At 44.6% G+C, this 12,138-nt stretch overlaps 1 protein-coding gene across 2 annotated transcripts in view; it reads left to right on the top strand.

Annotated features, from left to right (window-relative positions):
• The window catches only part of IL1RAP (interleukin 1 receptor accessory protein), a 135,633-nt gene that overhangs the window by 4,491 nt on the left and 119,004 nt on the right, over positions 1–12,138 (top strand). The window contains exon 2 of one of the 2 annotated variants that reach the window (XM_014528794.1): positions 9,069–9,204. The exons of the other annotated variant lie outside the window; for it this stretch is intronic. The gene's annotated coding sequence lies outside the window, so the exon portion shown is untranslated. The remainder of the gene's footprint in view (positions 1–9,068; positions 9,205–12,138) is intronic. 2 annotated transcript variants of the gene reach the window in all.

A 12,138-nucleotide genomic window follows, 5' to 3' on the forward strand; every position in this document is an offset into this window, starting at 1 on the left:
CAATCCCTATCCTCCCATTCTGATCCTCCTATTGCCTTACCTGAGACTGAGAAGTAAGTCTCTTTACCTTTGGGCCTAAAATATGAGGGAGCTGGGCTAGATGATCTCTAAGGGTCTTCTGGTCTGATAAGCTATTTTTCTTTAAGATTCCTTCCAATTCAAATTCTATCACCCTTTCTCTTTGTGAAAGTCAAGGATAAAAGGGGAAAGAAGAATAAAAGGAAAATGTCCTTATTGTTTTACCTCAAGAGATCTATTTTCTGGTCAAAAAGCGGAGGGCAAGGCAAATAACATTCATTGGTGCATGCACTTCTGTCATTTCATTTAAACATAAAAATGACTCTCACATAGGCATGTGGCCTGCCTTTTACAGATGAAAGAACCGAAGCTCAGACAGGTTTGCAGACTTCCCCAAGGTTATGCAATTAGTAAGAATTAGAACCAGTGTGTGCCTGAGCACAAAGCCTTTTGGTCTACTAGACGAAATTTACTAGACATTTACACCATTCAATCTGAGGACTTCTCCAGCTAGATTCATAAATGTCTCCTCCTGGATCCTCATATCACACCTCTCCGCTGCTCTTCTCCTCTGCCCCTGTTCCATTCTCAAAATGCTGCCCAAATTCTTTCTTGGTTCTTCCCAGTCTATGGGACCTGATAACATCTTCTATCTCTATTATAAATTTTTCCCCACTGTGGGCCAGTCATATGTCCCTTTGTGATCTCCAGGTCCCTGATTATCACCTAAACCACTGAGGGCACAAGGTATCCTGCCCCATGTCTAGCACAGTGCCTGTATATAACAGGTGCCAGCTGAAATGGGTGATGGATTCCTACTATGCCAGGTAGGCCCAGCCTTAATTTCTAGTTTTCTCAGATTTTCTCATATCATTATCTCAAAGGCTGTCTCTACAGACTAATAATGTAACTTCAACTTCCTTTAATTTTGTGGTCACGAAATCAGAAAAATGCTAAGGAGTCATAGACTCTAACAAGGTTGGACATCACTGGCTTAGTGGTGAAAAAAAGACATTTCTATCCTAATTATAAAGGGAGTTTTGCAGCAAACTCAGTGAAGGATGACACTGAAGTGCATGCTTGCAGGTATTGACAGCAACACCAGTGTCAAGTGTCATAAATAAATTACCTGAGCGAAAGTAGGAAGTTTTCAGGGAAGTAGGAAGCAGCAATGAGCTTCGATCTCAAGATTTCTAAAAGCAGTGAAGAATTCACACCAGTCCAGCTATTATTGGATATAACTGGACATAAGGACGATGACCTTTTATATCTAGTTTATATCCAGGAGATGCCTGTGGTTTCTACCTGTCTGGCAGGTAAGTCCTTATAATTACACTGGCTTCCTTCTTTCTCAATCAATGCTAAAGGCAACAGAGAAAAGGGTCAGTTATTTTATAAATTTTGATACCTTAACATGTTCTTTTCCTAGATAACCCAGTTTCATAAGCCAGTTATGGTTACATGCCATGGTAACTTAAAATTATGGCTGTGTAACATCCTGAGCTTTGGTATCAGAGTACACCTCCCTGGTTTGAGTTTGGACAAGTTACTTGGTCTAGGTCTGCTTTATTTTCACCATCTCTGAAAAGGGGATAATGAAACCATTTTATCATGCTTTTGGTAGGTGTCGATCATATGCCACAACCTTGTTAAGAGCCTGGTGCAGGGGATTTTAACCTTCATTATGATCAACAGCTGCAGTGATATTCGGCTACATGCCCAAATCATACTGGATTGGAAAGTGGGAGACCTAGATTCAAATAATAAGTTTTTAATTTTTATTCATATAAAAGTGTAGGCCCTAAAAATTCTTGTTATCTCACACACACACACACACACACACACACACACACACATTTGCAATGACTCTGAGGTAATCAAGGCAAACGTTGCCAACAGCATTTTACATCCTGAGTCTGAGAGGCTAAATATTTTCTGGGGCCACACAGCCAGTAAATAGTGGAGCTGGGACTTGGACCCTAGCTTTCTAACTTCAAGGTTATGTCTTTTGTCCCCTTTAAACCACTCAGTCCATCGGCCCTGGTACTGGGCTAGTTGCTTTCATTCTCTGAGTCCTTTTTCTTACCTCTAACATGAGGAATTCGGACAAGGTGCTCTCTAAGTACAGTGTTCTAGGAATTTGTGCCTGCAGAGTAATGATTTAGGAGATGCCACGAAGAGCTAAGTGGAGAGCTATACTCTTCCTCCCAGAGCGGCATCTGCTTGGCATAGCACGGGGACATAAGTCCCAGATAGCCAGCAACCTCCTTGGCCTCAGGGAGAATCACAGCTGAGCACTGCACTAGGAGTGAGGACCACAGACACCTTTTATGTCCTTAAGATGTGATTCGGCCACATTCCCATGACCTGCCAACTGTGTGCCCCTTAGGCTTCAGGTTTGGGGGTGTGGAGAGAAAATAGATGGCTGGATGAGGCACACTGACATTTACTGTTTGGGAAGTGAAAAGAGAGCCTTTTTATATAAAGCAAGCTCTGTATCACCATAATCTTCTACAAAGAAATAAAGGGATAGAATATTTGGCTTTCATTTCGATTTTAGCATTATGAGTGCATCTTTTCTGTTTTGCTTTTGAGCTAATTTAGTGCCCATGGAAGAAGCTTAGCTCTTGTTGAAATAAATATAGGAGTCCTTTTAACTTACAGAAATGATGGATATTTGAGAGTGGTAATACACACTAAATAGCACTTTTCTGGAAAATTAGACTTCAGCTTTTCACTTTCAGAGAGAGATAATGGTGAGGGTTAGGGACTGAGTGGATAGAGTGGGTAGGGAAAAGGTGGCTGGCTTTGAAGTCAGAGTAGGTTTGAATCCTAGATAAGGCTTGCTTAGCTGGTCCAGACTTAGTTTCCTCATCTGTGAAATGGTAATACGCACTAGCTATGTCCTAGATAGATAGACATATATCTATATCTGTCTATATCTATTGATTATCTATCTCTTCATTTGAAAGGTTAAAGTAAGATAAAATGTATTAAGTCCATAGCACTTAATACCTGCTACCTAAAAGGCACACACTTCTTCATTCAGCGCTTCTTTTGACCCCAAAGACACCCATTTGATGCAGATCAGATGGAGAGGGGGAATATATTGAGTAGATGCCTTAGCTGGTCTAAAGAAATCTGTCCCAGTTTGGCAAACACTGTGGGTGGTAAAGGATAGGGAGTCAATGTGATATTTATATTAAAACATCAGGAAAGCTTTCCAGTGGGGGAGGAATTAGACCAGTGATAACATTCTGGTGCGTGGACCACCTGCATCCGAATCATCTGGAGAGCTGGTTAAAGAAACAGGTATCTGGGATCTCTGCACTGAACTATGAGAATCTCTGGATTAGGATTTTCTAACCTGAGAGGTAGTACATATTGTAAGGGTCTAGAGTGTTTTTACATAGGTTCAAATTCTGGCTCTATATTGTAAGGGTCTAGAGCAGAGGTGGGCAAACTTTTTGACTCGAGGGCCACAATGGGTTCTTAAACTGGACCGGAGGGCCGGAACAAAAGCATGGATGGAGTGTTTGTGTGAACTAATATAAATTCAAAGTAAACATCATTACATAAAAGGGTACGGTCTTTTTTTTTTTTAGTTTGCCCACGCCTGGTCTAGAGTGTTTTTACATAGGTTCAAATTCTGGCTCCATCTGTGGAATCCTGGGCAAGTTATTTAACTTCTCTGTATAAAATGAGATAACTTATTGGGTTGTTGTGAGAACTAAGTTAATGCATATGAAATGCCCAGGCAGTGATTGGCACAAGTAGCAACATGTTATTTCACTCCATGCACAAACCAGTCTTTAAAATGCCTTTCAAGGCCTCCTCTGGTGCATTATTTCCTCTCTGTCTCAATCAACCTTGTAAGGGCCTGGCTAACTCCTACATCTCCTGGAAGCCTTTGCTCAATGTGTTCAGTGCAGGCTGCTTTGATTGCTCTGTACAAAATTGTCCCGCATCCTGCTTCCCATCGCCACCCCTGCCATTCCTGACCTCCCTCCCCTGCTCTACTTTTTCTTTTGCCATAGCAGTTGCCACCTTATTAGCTTCCACATACTAATTAATTAATTTCTGTAGCCTGTCAATTGTTTATTGCTTACTCCATCCTGCTAGATTACAGAAGATGAGGCCCAGAAGTCAGGATTTTAAAAAGATTCCCAGGTGATTCTAATGTGCAGCCAAGGTTGAGAACCACTGTGCTAGAATGTAAAATCCACTTGGGCAGGGCCCTTTGTTTTGCTCACTACTGTATCCCAGGTGCCTAGAATAGAGCCTAGTGAATAGCAGTTGCCTAAATCATGAGTAAATGAGGAATAAATAAATATATAGATGTTAGTATTATATATTCACAAGTAGAATGAAGTAGATAGAATTGGACAAGAAAGCAAATTATATATATAATATATATATATATTATATATATAGGAAATAAAAATATGTTTTGTACACATATATACTTATACACACACATATATGCATATACGTGCATATGTATTTAGAATTTTGAATATATATTTAGAATATTGAACTAAAAATGTGTGTGTGCGTGTGTGTGTGTGTTGAAGTGAGTCCTTGCAATTAGCATTACTATAAGGATAGTTTGGGAGAGAGAACACAAGAAAAATATGAGTAACAGACAACAAACAAGTAAACCAAAGGATTACAAGTGATTTCAGGATAAGAAATAAGGTACTGAGACTAAAACAGTAATGAGAACAACAGCATTGGCGGGAGAAAGCACATTTTTAAATAGGGGAGTCAGGGGTGGCACCTCTGGGCAGATGACATTTGAACTAAGGAAAAAGCCTGAGAAGGAACCAGAATAGGTCTTGGGTCAGGGCTGAGGTGGCTGGAGCCAGGTGAGAGGGAGAGAAAGGCTGGAAATAAGGTCCTGAGGTAAACAGGGGCTAGAGCAGTCTGGTCTTGCTGGCCATGGTAAGGAGTTGGGATTTTATGCAAAAAGCAGCAGGAAGTCTCTGAAAGGACTAAAGCAGGATGGTGAGTAGGTTTGACATATTTGGAGCTAAACAGAGAGAGAAGAAAAATAGAATTTATTTATAAGATGTGATAAACTACTCTGATCTCATATAGGCTCCTAAGAATAGTCAAGGAAGACAATTTGGTTTCATTTATGTGTCATTCATAGTCTTTCTTTCCAAGTAGACTGTCTTGAAAAATACTAAAATAGGTAAAACCAGATCATTTTTCCTTTTTAAAAATGATATCATTCTTATTTCCAAATGTACTAAGTAATGGATGGAAATGTATACAATCACTATTGCTCAGTTCAGTTCAGCTGGAAATTCTACAGCTCTTGTGTAGGAGTTTTATATAATCAGTCCCCCAAAATATTGGACCTAGAGCTATTTCCTTGTAAGATTTGTAGACACCAGTTTTTGAAATCTGCTGTACTAAATAGTGAGCATGTAAAATGCAAATGTAATTTTACATAAGATCAATTTCTTCTTTCTGGCTCTACCAGTCTAATTGGCTCCTAACTCTTCAAGAAGTAGAACTCCTTGCCCAGCCAGTGTTGCTCAGTGGTTGAGCATCCACCCAAACACCAAGAGGTCATAGGTTTGAGTCCCAATCAGGGCACACGCCCAGGTTGTGGACTTCATCCCAAGTAGGGGCAAGCAGGAGGCTGCTGATAGATGTTCCTCTCTCATCGATGTTTCTATCTCTCCCTCCCTCTCCCTTCCTCTCTTTCTCAAATCAATAAAAACATATTTTTTTTAACAAATTAGAACTCCTCCATGAAGTCTTTACTGACATTAGCATATGTAGTCTCATGCATACCTCTTAATATGATCTAAAAGTAGTTTGATAATGTTGAGCAGGAGGCTGCTGATCGATGTTCCTCTCTCATCGATGTTTCTATCTCTCCCTCCCTCTCCCTTCCTCTCTTTCTCAAATCAATAAAAACATATATTTTTTAACAAATTAGAACTCCTCCATGAAGTCTTTACTGACATTAGCATATGTAGTCTCATGCATACCTCTTAATATGATCTAAAAGTAGTTTGATAATGTTGGCCAGGAAACCTTCAAGTGCTTTACAAATATTAGCTTATTGAAACCTCAGAATTACTTTATTAGGCAGAGGGACTCAACATTTACAATCAACATTTTTCTAAAGAGAAAACTGAGGCCCAAGGTCATAGAGTTAGTCATTGGTAGAGTTAGTATTTGAACTTTGGCAATTTAAACCAATGAATATTTTATTCATGTCTATTTGTCCCCTTTTATGATGCCTCATACGGAAGAATAGTTTAATAAATGCACTGAATCAGTGAATGAATGTATGGCCTATTTCAAATTGTATCATTTCATGAGCATATAGTGGTAAAAATGTGGGTTTTAAATTGAGGCAACCTGAGCAGGGTAATGCTATTACTAGTATTACCTCTGTGCTATGGTAAAATTACTCAACATCTCTAAACTTGTTTCTTTATCTGTATTGTTGGCACAAGGCTAAAACTGATGTTAGGATTAAATATATACTTATAGTGCTTAACGCAGTGCCTGCAACATAATTAGTGCAAAGTCCATTGAGCTGTTTTTTAAAATTATTTTTTGAAATAAAATAACCTCCCCAAATATGCTTACACTTACATACTTGGGCAGTTTTCCAGTTGTGATGTTAATTTTGTTCCAGGACCCATTTTGGCACCTTGCCTTCAGCAGGGCACTCCTCTCGGTTGAAGGGCCGGTCCTGTGGAACCCACCTGGGAGCAAAGGTGCTGGAGGACAGCCCCGTCTCTCCTCGGACGTACCTGCAGGCAGCCTGCCAACGCTGCCCATCCTTCTTCCAGTCTGCCTGGCTTGCTGGAAAGTTATTTTGCAGTCCAGCGACGGCCACAGGACATTCTGAGTGACAAGGGAAAAACAACAGAGGACTCACATTTCCCTGGATAACACTTAATACGGCTACTTTACAGAGCTTGCCGGACGTCTAGGGCCTCTTGCTAATCATAATCACTAATAATGATCCAGTTTTCATGTGTGTCAGGGGCTGGGTTGAGTACTTTAAGTTCATGGTCTCATTCAATCATTATTGCAACCTTATGTGAATTTTAAATTTTAGTTGTAAACTACAAATTGAAGAGTACCATAGTTGCCTCCATGTGTGTATTGGGGGACTCTGATGAGAAAAATCAACTGTTTCTTAGCAGTGTTTTGCCTCATTTTTCTTCCAAAGCAAGTGGCGCAGGGTTGCGACACCTTTGGAGGCTCCAGGGAACTTCCCTGCAGTGATGGGATGTTAGGCAGAGAAATAAGATAAAGGTTGTGTGGAGAAGGCAAGAAACGTCATTCTAATGTTTATTTTACCGTAGAAGAAGCTAGTAACAATGAACTGAGTCCAATTTGTTGGCTGCATGTGTTTGCTTCTTTGTAAGAAACTAATACTGTGTCAATTTGCAATGCCCTTTTTCTTCTTCTTCTTTTTTTCTTTTCTTTATATGGGGTATTTAAAAGGTTTAACTTTGATCCTCCCACCTCTCCCAAGTTTGATGATTTATTTCCTTTGAAGAAAGATGTATGCAATACACACACACACACACACACACACACACATGCAAACAGTGACTGAATTATATGGCTAATACCCACTGCATATTTGTTGGATACATGCATGACAAATATTTTTAAAATCTCTTTTTTTTTTTCTGAGAATCAGAGCTGCTGTGAGATTTTTTTAAATGGTAAATTTCAATATGTAACTTTCTTTTAAAATTTTTGTTTTAAAAATAATTTAAGAAGGAAATTATTCTAAAATATGTGGTATTGATCTTGGTGATTCAGGACAGCTTATTGGAATAAATTGTAATTCCTTTAGAATTTATTGAGGTGAGATCCTTTACACATACAGGGTGTCCCTCAAAAATGAAAACACACTTTAATAACTGGTAGCTCAATTTTGAAAATGAAATGTATTTTAATAATTATTCAAAGTATGAGTATACATATTTTGGGGCCCCCTATACTAAATGGTCCCTGACTGGTATACTTTTAAATTTGTGTAATCTGATTCTCATAAATTTCCTGCCCTTTCTCTTTCATTGTCTGCTATTTCTTCTTGCTTTCAGCATGTCTTGCTCTAGCAATTTTCTCTCCATTCCCTATTCAATTAGCTGTTTCTGCTTTACTATTGACTAGGGAGCCGGCTAACAAGTTTGGTTAGAACTGTCTGTATGACAAGAATAAACAGTGTTGAATTTGGACTAGATTGTCTCTTCTCTAAGGGAAGGGAATGGGAAGGTAAAATGACTATAGAAATAGTCTGCTATAAGTGAGGTATACCACACGTACGTATACAGTGGCCCTGGGTTTCAGTTACCTGTGTTATTCAAAAGGAAGTAGTGGCATGGACAATTCACTTACTCTTTTGGACAATAAGCATTTTCTGAAAACCTCCTGTAGGCAAGACGCTGGCAAGTTTTGGAGATTAACATACAGTCACACAAACACAGCCCCTGAAGAATCAGAATTTATAAATCCTTATGAAAATAAGATATGCACAGGAGTTTATAGCACAACTTGTGTCATATTTGGAACAGGGTGAGAGTATATGGCCAGTAAAAGATATACAGTAAAGCATCCTGATGTTTCAGAGGAAAACACTGTGTCACTCAGGAAGGGGTTCATGAGGAAGTGGTATTTAAAATGAATCTTGAAGTGATGATAGGTTTTAGACAGAGATCAGTAGGGAGGAGTGGAGAATGAGTTAGGGTCAGACCAGAGGAGCAGAAATAAAATGGATTAATGTTATGGAATATGGAATTTATCATAGGAATTAGATCTTCAAATGTGGGAGAAGCTTTGGGGGCAATTAAAGCCCCCAAAAGGGACAGTTGGGAAATCAGATAAAAGTTCCTAACCAAGGACTCTGAGAGGGAGCTGGTAAAGAAGTCTGGGGGAGACTGTTGCTCTGTCTGTGGTAGGCAGACAGTAAGCAAGAAGAGCTGGATGTGAAGTAGAAGAGAGTAACCTGGAACCCAAGAGGACAAACTGAAACCCTGAACTGTCTCTCACTGTAGCTAACCCCTGATCTGTGGTACCTGGCCAAAAGCTGGTGCACGTAGCCATGGAGCTTCACACCTGCCTGGCCCTGGACTTGGGGAAGTTGAAGGGAGATGAAGGAGTGTGAGTGTGACTGCTGCCCCCATCTAGGAGGTGAGCCTCCAGGTCAGCAATAATGTGTGTGAGCAATTAGAAGGACCTTCCTAAAGCATTGGTTACCGCTTTGCTTATCCCATCCATCTCTCATGCAGATTTCCCTGTGGGCAGTCCTAACTAGGAACCATACCAGAAAGGGAATTCTGGAAAACATAATTCCAGTTTAAGTGGACACAGTTAAAAACCACACGTGATACCTCAACTATAGGAAACAGGGTGAAAACATAAATTGAAGGAGGGAAAGCCAGTTGAATTGGGAGATGGTATATGCTCAATGGGGTCACTGAAGGTCAGACTTTCAAAAAGTGAGCTGAGGCTGTATTGTTGAGAATCTTAAATGCCCTGTTGAGGAATTTGCACTAAATCCTATAAGGCAAGGCAGAGAGTATTCTTAAGCAAGAGAGGCATTACCAGATCCCTGTTTTAGACAGCTCTGGCATTGGAAGTCATAGCATTGGAACTCAGAAAGGGGATAGGTGGGGCAATTAATCATGATTCTGTTGTAATAATCCAGGTAATAAAATTTGCATCCCAGAGCTCTCTTCTGCTCCCACCAAAGGAGGTGGCTCAGAGTCATCATAAGAGGTTGCTCAGGATTATCCTGGGAATGAAGGGTCTTTGGTGTGCATTGCAAGCCAAGGTGATTTGATCTATGGCTAATATTGTCAACTATAATGTCACTAGAGGCCCGGTGCATGAAATTCATGCATGGGTAGGGTCCCTAGGCCTGGCCAGCAATCAGGGCCCATCTGTGGGGCGACTGGAGGGGCAGTTGGGGGGGCTCCTGCTGGCATCTGCCTTGGCTGGCCTGGCGCCGCCTGCTCGCCTGCCCCAACCCCCACTGCCCCTGCAGTTGCCTTCCTCTGCAGGGACCAGCAGGGCGATCGGGGGGGCCCCTGCTGAGACCCATCTTAGAGGCAACCTGCAGGGCGATCGGGGAGCAGTTCCAGCCTGCTCGCCAGCCGTCCCTGTTCCCCAATTGCCCTGCCACCATCACCAGTCGCCTCCCTCTGCGGGGCGACTGGCAGAATGATTGGGGGCCCCCGCTGGCACCCACCTTGGCTGGCCTGGCGCCGCCTGCTCGCCGGCCCCAACCCCCACTGCTGCTGCAGTTGCCTCCCTCTGCAGGGACCAGCAGGGCGATCAGGGGGCCCCTGCTGGCATCTGCCTTGGCTGGCCTGGCGCCGCCTGCTCGCCGGCCCCAACCCCCACTGCTGCTGCAGTTGCCTCCCTCTGCAGGGACCAGCAGGGCGATCAGGGGGCCCCTGCTGGCATCTGCCTTGGCTGGCCTGGCGCCGCCTGCTCGCCGGCCCCAACCCCCACTGCTGCTGCAGTTGCCTCCCTCTGCAGGGACCAGCAGGGCGATCAGGGGGCCCCTGCTGGCATCTGCCTTGGCTGGCCTGGCGCCGCCTGCTCGCCGGCCCCAACCCCCACTGCTGCTGCAGTTGCCTCCCTCTGCAGGGACCAGCAGGGCGATCAGGGGGCCCCTGCTGGCATCTGCCTTGGCTGGCCTGGCGCCGCCTGCTCGCCGGCCCCAACCCCCACTGCTGCTGCAGTTGCCTCCCTCTGCAGGGACCAGCAGGGCGATCAGGGGGCCCCTGCTGGCATCTGCCTTGGCTGGCCTGGCGCCGCCTGCTCGCCGGCCCCAACCCCCACTGCTGCTGCAGTTGCCTCCCTCTGCAGGGACCAGCAGGGCGATCAGGGGGCCCCTGCTGGCACCCATCTTGGAGGCAACCTGCAGGGCAATCGGGGGGCGGTGCCAGCCTGCTCGCCAACCGTCCCTGTTCCCCAATTGCCCTGCCACCATCCGCCAGTCGCCTCCCTCTGCCGGGCGACTGGCAGGATGATCGGGGGCCCCCACTGGCACCCACCTTGGCTGGCCTGGGACCTGCTGGCTGGGGGCAGTTCCTGCATTGAGCATCTGCACCCTGGTGGTCACACCTGCAGCTCCTACCTGCCACTCCTGCTGTGGCTGCCACGGGCTCGTGCCCTATCAGTCCCAATCGATCGGGAGAGGCTCGCACTGCCGCAGCAATGCTCCCCAGCCATGAGCCCTGCATCTGGCAGCCTCCTAAAGGGAGTGGACTGTGGGATTGGGCTCAAACCAGCTCTCTGACATCCCCCAAGGGGTCCTGGATTGTGAGAGGGCTCAGGCCAGGCTGAGGGACCCCACCAGTGCATGATTGGGCCGGGGAGGGACCACAGGAGGGCTCCAGGGCATGTCCAGCCCATCTCACTCAGTCCCGATCAGCCAGACCTCAGCAGCAAGCTAACTTATTGGTCATAGCATCTGCCCCCTGGTGGTCAGTGCACGTCATAGTGAGTGGTTGAGCAGCCTTAGCATATCATTAGAAGATTACACTTTGATTGGTTGTTCGATTGTTCTGCTGTTTGGTCTATTTGCATATTATCCTTTTATTATATAGGACTAGAGGCCTGATGCACGAAAATTCATGCAAGAGTAGGCCTTCCTTCCTCCAGCTGCCAGCACTGGCTTCCCTCCAGCCCCCGGGACCCAAGCTTCCCTCCTCCAGCCACTGACAGGCACCCGGGACCCGGGCTACTTCCCTCCTCTGGCCACCCACAGGCACCAGGACATTGGCTGGCTTCCCTTGGGCTGCCCACAGGCACCCAGGAACTGGGCTGGCTTCCCTCCAGCCCCCTGGGACCCAAGCTTCCCTCCTCCAGCCACTGACAGGCACCCAGGATCCTCGTTACTTCCCTCCTCCGGCCACCCGCAGGCACCAGGACATTGGCTGGCTTCCCTCGGGCCACCCACAGGCACCCAGGAACTGGGCTGGCTTCCCTCCGGCCCCAGCTTCGTCAGGAAGGATGTCCAGAATGACACCTGGAAGACGTCTGGTCTAATTAGCATATTACCCTTTTATTATTATAGACTAGAAGCCCAGTGCACAAAATTCATGCACGGGG

Source organism: Myotis brandtii, unplaced genomic scaffold, assembly GCF_000412655.1.
Source record: "Myotis brandtii unplaced genomic scaffold, ASM41265v1 scaffold652, whole genome shotgun sequence".
NCBI classification, from domain to species: Eukaryota; Metazoa; Chordata; class Mammalia; order Chiroptera; family Vespertilionidae; genus Myotis; species Myotis brandtii.